This window comes from Salvelinus fontinalis, chromosome 9, assembly GCF_029448725.1.
Source record: "Salvelinus fontinalis isolate EN_2023a chromosome 9, ASM2944872v1, whole genome shotgun sequence".
Classification (NCBI taxonomy): Eukaryota; Metazoa; Chordata; class Actinopteri; order Salmoniformes; family Salmonidae; genus Salvelinus; species Salvelinus fontinalis.
The window spans coordinates 41,080,753-41,087,371 of NC_074673.1; the positions used below are offsets into that span (position 1 = coordinate 41,080,753).

A 6,619-nucleotide genomic window follows, 5' to 3' on the forward strand; every position below is an offset into this window, starting at 1 on the left:
GCAGGCTCATCCTGACATGACCCTGCAGCATGACAATGCCACCAGCCATACTGCTCGTTCTGTGCGTGATTTCCTGCAAGACAGGAATGTCAGTGTTCTGCCATGGCCAACGAAGAGCCCGGATCTCAATCCCATTGAGCACATCTGGGACTTGTTGGATCGGAGGTTGAGGGCTAGGGCCATTACCCCCAGAAATGTCCGGGAACTTGCAGGTGCCTTGGTGGAAGAGTGGGGTAACATCTCACAGCGAGAACTGGCAAATATGTGCAGTCCATGAGGAGGAGATGCACTGCAGTAGTTAATGCAGCTGGTGGCCACACCAAATACAGAATGTTACTTTTGATTTTGAACCCCCCTTTGTTCAGGGACACATTATTCAATTTCTGTTAGTCACATGTCTGTGGAACTTTTTTTTTCTTTTTTTTTTCTTTTTTTTTCTGGGGGGTGGATCAGCTTAATATTGCGGAAAGAATGTTGCTTCCAATGTAATTGTCTGCATCATTTCCAATCCCCCATATTTTTTGGGGTAAATATATATATCCATTCACGTATTCATACATATACACATATATACATACATACACATACCTACATAGACATACATACTTTTTTTAAAGAGTATACCTTTATTATTATTCCCCGCAAACCCTACCACCGATCCCCCAATTGGAGTAAACTGATAAACATTTCTGTTTTTACCTTCAATTTATACATCTTATACACATTTTACAGACACAGTCTACTTTATAATAGTTCTCTCTTGTTTGTTCTTAGTCCTTCCTCTATTTCTGTTGTCCATCCAGTTTGATTTCCACTTGTAACTGTGCTATTTCACAATAGCTCCGCACCTATACACATTTCACAGATCCCGTATGCCCTACATTGTTTATCTTGTTATTAGTCCCACCCTTCAGCTCCACTCAACCTTTCCCATCTATCTTCCAACATCATCCATTTCGGATTTTTATTTGACATATATTTTTCAACTGTGCTGTGATGCTTCACAAAAGATTTGAATCTTCCTATTCTCATAGCTTCCACGGATTGTAAATTAAAAATAAACATTTTTGCTAAAATTATTATTATATTATTGATTGATTTTCAAATCCCCCAGTATTGCTATCTGTAGCGTTAGTTCTACGCAAATGTTGCAATTCTTCAACCATTCCTGGACCTGTGACCAAAAACGAGCTACATGCGGACAATACCAAAATAAATGGTCTCATTTTTATTTTTTTATTTTACCAGGTAAGTTGACTGAGAACATGTTCTCATTTGCAGCAACGACCTGGGGAATAGTTACAGGGGAGAGGAGGGGGATGAATGAGCCAATTGTAAACTGGGGATTATTAGGTGACCATGATGGTTTGAGGGCCAGATTGGGAATTTAGCCAGGACACCGGGGTTAACACCCCTACTCTTACGATAAGTGCCATGGGATCTTTAATGACCTCAGAGAGTCAGGACACCCGTTTAACGTCCCATCCGAAAGACGGCACCCTATACAGGACAGTGTCCCCAATCACTGCCCTGGGGCATTGGGATATATTTTTTTTAGACCAGAGGAAAGAGTGCCTCCTACTGGCCCTCCAACACCACTTCCAGCAGCATCTGGTCTCCCATCCAGGGACTGACCAGGACCAACCCTGCTTAGCTTCAGAAGCAAGCCAGCAGTGGTATGCAGGGTGGTATGCTGCTGGCAATGACTCTGCCTCCTCACAGCAGAATCTACAGAGCTGGGAAGATTGTATCCCCCATATATATAACATTCTATTAGTTGCAAGAATTTTGTACAATAATTTAAATTGAAAAATTCTAAGTTTTGAATCCGGCGTTGTTTTGCGTATCAATTCATAAACCATGTGCCATGGAATGGGTACATCGAAAATCTCTTCCCAACTATTTTGCAATTTATATGGCACAGCTGTAAGTTTTTTGGTCCTTAAATGAAATTGGTATATGTTTTTATTTATCACACTTTTCTTTAACCATTTATGTTCTTTAATATTAGGCCGATATACAAGTTCCTTACTTTTATCCCCTTCCACCTGCCTCTTCCATTTTTGTGGTAATGCTGCAATTAATTGGTTGTAATTTTGGGTAGAGCAGACATTTCCATATGGCTGTGTTAGCTGCATGTGTGACATTACTCCACCAGTCCTATTTATGATATCATTCACAAAAATTATAGCTTTTTTAAAAATGTATTCGATAAATACAGTTTTTTTATCAATTACTATATTTGAATTTAACCACAAGATTTGTTGTACTATTTGTTCCGTCCTTTCAGGTGGATTAAACTGAAATTGCAACCAACTTTCTAAGGCTTGTTTAAAAAATAAAGATATTTTGGAGATTATTTCCTTTTCAAGCAACCGAAAGTGAGCAGGTGTAATCTGAATAAAGGGAAAAAGGCCCTTCTTGAACATAGGATGAGACATTCGTACCAATCTACTAGAGAACCAGTTTGGATTTAAGTATAACTTTTGTATGACTGATGCCTTTAGTGAGAGGTCTAATGCTTTAATATTTAATAATTTCTGCCCTCCGAATTCATATTCGTTATATAAATAGGCCCTTTTAATTTTATCTGGCTTGCCGTTCCAAATAAAATTGAATATTTTTTGTTCATATCATTTAAAAAGCAGGTCACTAGGTGTAGGCAAAACCATAAGCAAATAGGTAAACTGTGATATGATTAAAGAGTTAATCAGGGTGATTTTCCCACAAATAGACAGGTATTTTCCTTTCCATGGTAGCAAGATCTTATCTATTTTTGCTAACTTTCTATAAAAAAGATCATTTCTTTCTTTTGGGATTTGTATACCGAGTATGTCCACATCACGGTCAGACCATTTAATTGGTAAACTACATGGCAATGTAAAATGTGTATTTTTTAGTGATCCAATACGTAATATGGTACATTTATCATAATTTGGTTTTAATCCAGAGAGGATAGCAAATGTATCTAGATCCTCTAAGAGGCCGTGGAGAGATTCTAGTTGTGGTTTTAAAAGAAAACATGAATCATCAGCGTACAATGACACCTTAGTTTTTTTAATATTAATGTTTGATCTAATTTTAACAGCTAACATTTCGATGGCAATAATAAATAGATATGCCGATAGTGGACAACCTTGTTTTACTCCTCTAGATAGTTTAAAACTTTCTGAGATGTAGCCATTATTTTCTATTTTACACCTAGGGTGTAAAATGTCTGTGGAACTTGTTCAGTTTATGTCTCAGTTGTTGAATCTTGTTATGGTCATACAAATATTTACACATGTTATGTTTGCTGAAAATAAATACAATTGTCAGTGAGAGGACATTTCTTTTTTTTGCTGAGTTTATGAAGTTATTTCAGAACGAAAGTTAACTGGCTAGCGCATCATGCTTTGTGACATTATGTTAGATCATGTATTTTCACTTATTGCATAAGCATGCTTGTTGCGTTCTTCCTAGTGCACTTATTCATTCATGAGCTGCCTGCTCGTTCTGAATGGTATTGTAACGAACCTGGGTTTATAAGCGAGGAAATCGACTCTGCCGCACGAGTATGCTTTTGCGGCACTGCCGATAGCGCGCCAGACTTCGGGCTAGAAGGTCAAGGGTTCGAGACCTGCTCCCTGCCTGTTTCATTACAGTATAATTTAATCTGTTCAAAACAGTGGCAGCATGTGTTTATTTTTTGTTATTTTATTTTTTATTTTTTACATGTTAGTGAAATAGGCCGTATTTATGCTGTTGTTCAAATGCACAGATCGCTTTATATATCTTCTCCAAGAAACTACTGGTAGTTTGAAAACTTGGCATCATATTTGTCATGCTGCTTTGTTGACAACTCCAACCACCACCACAATGACCCTCCCCCTCCTCACCGCCAGGGTATTCAGCAGCGGCAGCCACTTTTACAAGGAGGTACTTTTTTTCGCCTGCCTTTCCTCCACCAGTTGGCTGCCATCTGACAATGGCCCATAGAAACAACATCTAAACTATATCAACTAATTTCCTACAAAGGCATATAATAACAGATGTAGACGAGCTTAAATTGACACTATTCTGATGGGTGACACTATTATCAATTGTCTTGCAGCCTCTGCCGAGTCCCCAACAACTGGAAAGCGATTTTGCGCTTTTAATTGTTAAGGCGACACTCCATCTTAACTCCTCCTCTACATTTACTGGATTGGTTAAACAGTGCACAAAATAACCTCTTGTTGTTGTCAAGACCAGTATGTAGAGGATCTAGTTTCAGCCAGTTCTGTTACGCTAGGTTAATTGCCTAGTGAAAGAGGAGACTGCAGCGTGGGTAATTGACAAAGAAGGGAGCGAGTTTACCAAAAATAAACTTTTAGAAATCATCCTTGGTGCAGGTAAGGCGTTTTTATTTCATAACCTATCGGAAAGAACGGGTTCAACGGTTTCTAAAACACAAACATTTGCCAAACAACTTAAAATTAAGGCATGGCCTCTATTTCAAAATATCACTTTTGTAGAATATTACAGCCGCTACTCAATGCGTTCTATATTTGAGCACTTGGGGCAGCATAACCATAGCCTACTAAGCACAGACTACTAACATAATACAACTTAAAGTGATTCTGTTCTTTTGAAATAAAATGGACATATTTTGGAAATGTTTATAAAGACCTGTCTTATCAAAATAATGTTGAATTTCTTTGTAGGTGTATAACACTTGAATTGTGGTGTTATTTGTTTTTACATATAGTGAGTATACCAGACATCAGGAACACTTTCCTAATATTGAGTAGCACCCCCCCTTTTGCTTTCAGAACAGCCTCAATTTGTACAAGACATGGACTCTCCCGTGTTGACTCCAATGCTTCCCACAGTTGTGTCAAGTTGGCTGGATGTCCTTTGGGTGGTGGATCCTTCTTGATACACACAGGAAACTGTTGAGCGTGAAAAACCCAGCAGTGTTGCAGTTCTTGACACAAACCGGTGTGCCAGGCACCTGCTACCATACACCATTCAAAGGCACTTCAATATTTTGTCTTGCCCATTCACTCTCTGAATGGCACACCATTCTCAATTGTGAACATACACAATCCATGTCTCAATTGTCTGAAGGCTTAAAAATCCTTCTTTAACCTGTCTCCTTCCCTTCATCTACATTGATTGAAGTAGATTTAACAAGTGACATCAATAAGGGATCATAGCTTTCACTTGGATTCACCTGGTCAGTCTGTCATGGAAAGAGCAGGCGTTCTTAATGTTTTGTATCCTCAGTGTACAATATAAAACAAACTTTACCTCAGTACCTACCTGCTCTAAAAAGTTGGGTAAACAATACTTTCCTGTGGATATTTTGTCTCAAGTTTCAAGCAGCTTAAGGACAAATTGCACAGACAACCGGTAGAGTAAGTTTACATTTAAACTTTTTTTCAACATTCTGGCTTGTAAGAAACATTTGCAGACATTAGTATCAGGCTGAATATACCAATTTTGTATTATAGCCTGATTAATCAGACTAGCAATATTTGAACAGACCAGCAACTTCCTCTTAGCTCTGCCTCTGTATACAGAGATGCAACATGTAACATCAAGGCCAAGGAAAATGAAAGAAGGGAGTGGGTAGGGAAAGAATAAGAGTGAATGAGGGGCTGTACAGTACCTGACAATGTGTTGAGGTTTAGGTCAATAGGCGTATGCGGATGTCTGGCCCACACCCCCTCCGATGTTGTGTTTTAACACAAACTAATATACACACAATGTGGTCCTGAAATCAAGGTGGGGCCTGTTCAGGGGTCCTGAACACTGCCACAAACACACACACACACTACGGATATGTCCTTGCAGATGGGTGAGTCGGAGTTGCAGGACAGGAATGCAGTGAAACTTCTCGTTACCTTTAGGGTGTGGAGCTCCCTGACTGGCACCTCCCAGCTCTGCCTCTGTCTGTCTGCAGCTCTGGGTCCTACTGTCCGACAGAGTAGAGGACTGTATTCCCACAGGAATCTCGCAGTAGTCAGACACACAACATTGGGACGACTTTTTAAAAACTTGAAGATTAAAAAGACTGCAGATTATTTGGAAACACAATTACAAACAATTTTGGATTGACCAATGTAGATATTTTCAAATACATGCAACTTAGAAGTTTTATATCACAAAATGTTGATTTTAAATATTTTGGACATCAGAGCAATCTTATTAGATTTAGAAAAGGATATTCAAATGATAGGTAAACTATACAAAACCTTGCGGAGCCTATCCAACTGACAATCTCTTAGGAAAAAATATAAACTATTGGAACCAAGACTCAAAAAGAACAGATTGGCAAAAGATGGAGGGAATGTTGGAACATAACTATTTAAATGACAGTATAAACTAATGTATAGAAAGACACAATTCACAAAATCTACAGCACAACGACAGAGTCATGTTTTAAGTGTAAAACTAACAATGACTCAATCCTTGCCTTCTGGGAATATTACAATGTCCAAAAGTTTTATGTGCGACGTTAGAAAGTTATCTGTCAGAAGTATTACAATGTAAATTTACTTTTTAATCCGTCTGTCTGCATGTTTTAAGACATTGCATATGAGGGTGCAGTGAGATACCCGATTGGTTGGACGATACTTTTCTCGTCAATCAT

General features: G+C 38.5%; 1 protein-coding gene across 1 annotated transcript in view; it reads right to left on the reverse strand.

Annotated features, from left to right (window-relative positions):
- The window catches only part of LOC129862609 (anoctamin-10-like), a 28,774-nt gene extending 22,795 nt beyond the window's left edge, over window positions 1-5,979 (reverse strand). Inside the window, exon 1 of the mRNA XM_055934433.1 lies at window positions 5,636-5,979. The gene's annotated coding sequence lies outside the window, so the exon portion shown is untranslated. The remainder of the gene's footprint in view (window positions 1-5,635) is intronic.
- Between the last annotated feature and the right edge of the window lie 640 nt (window positions 5,980-6,619).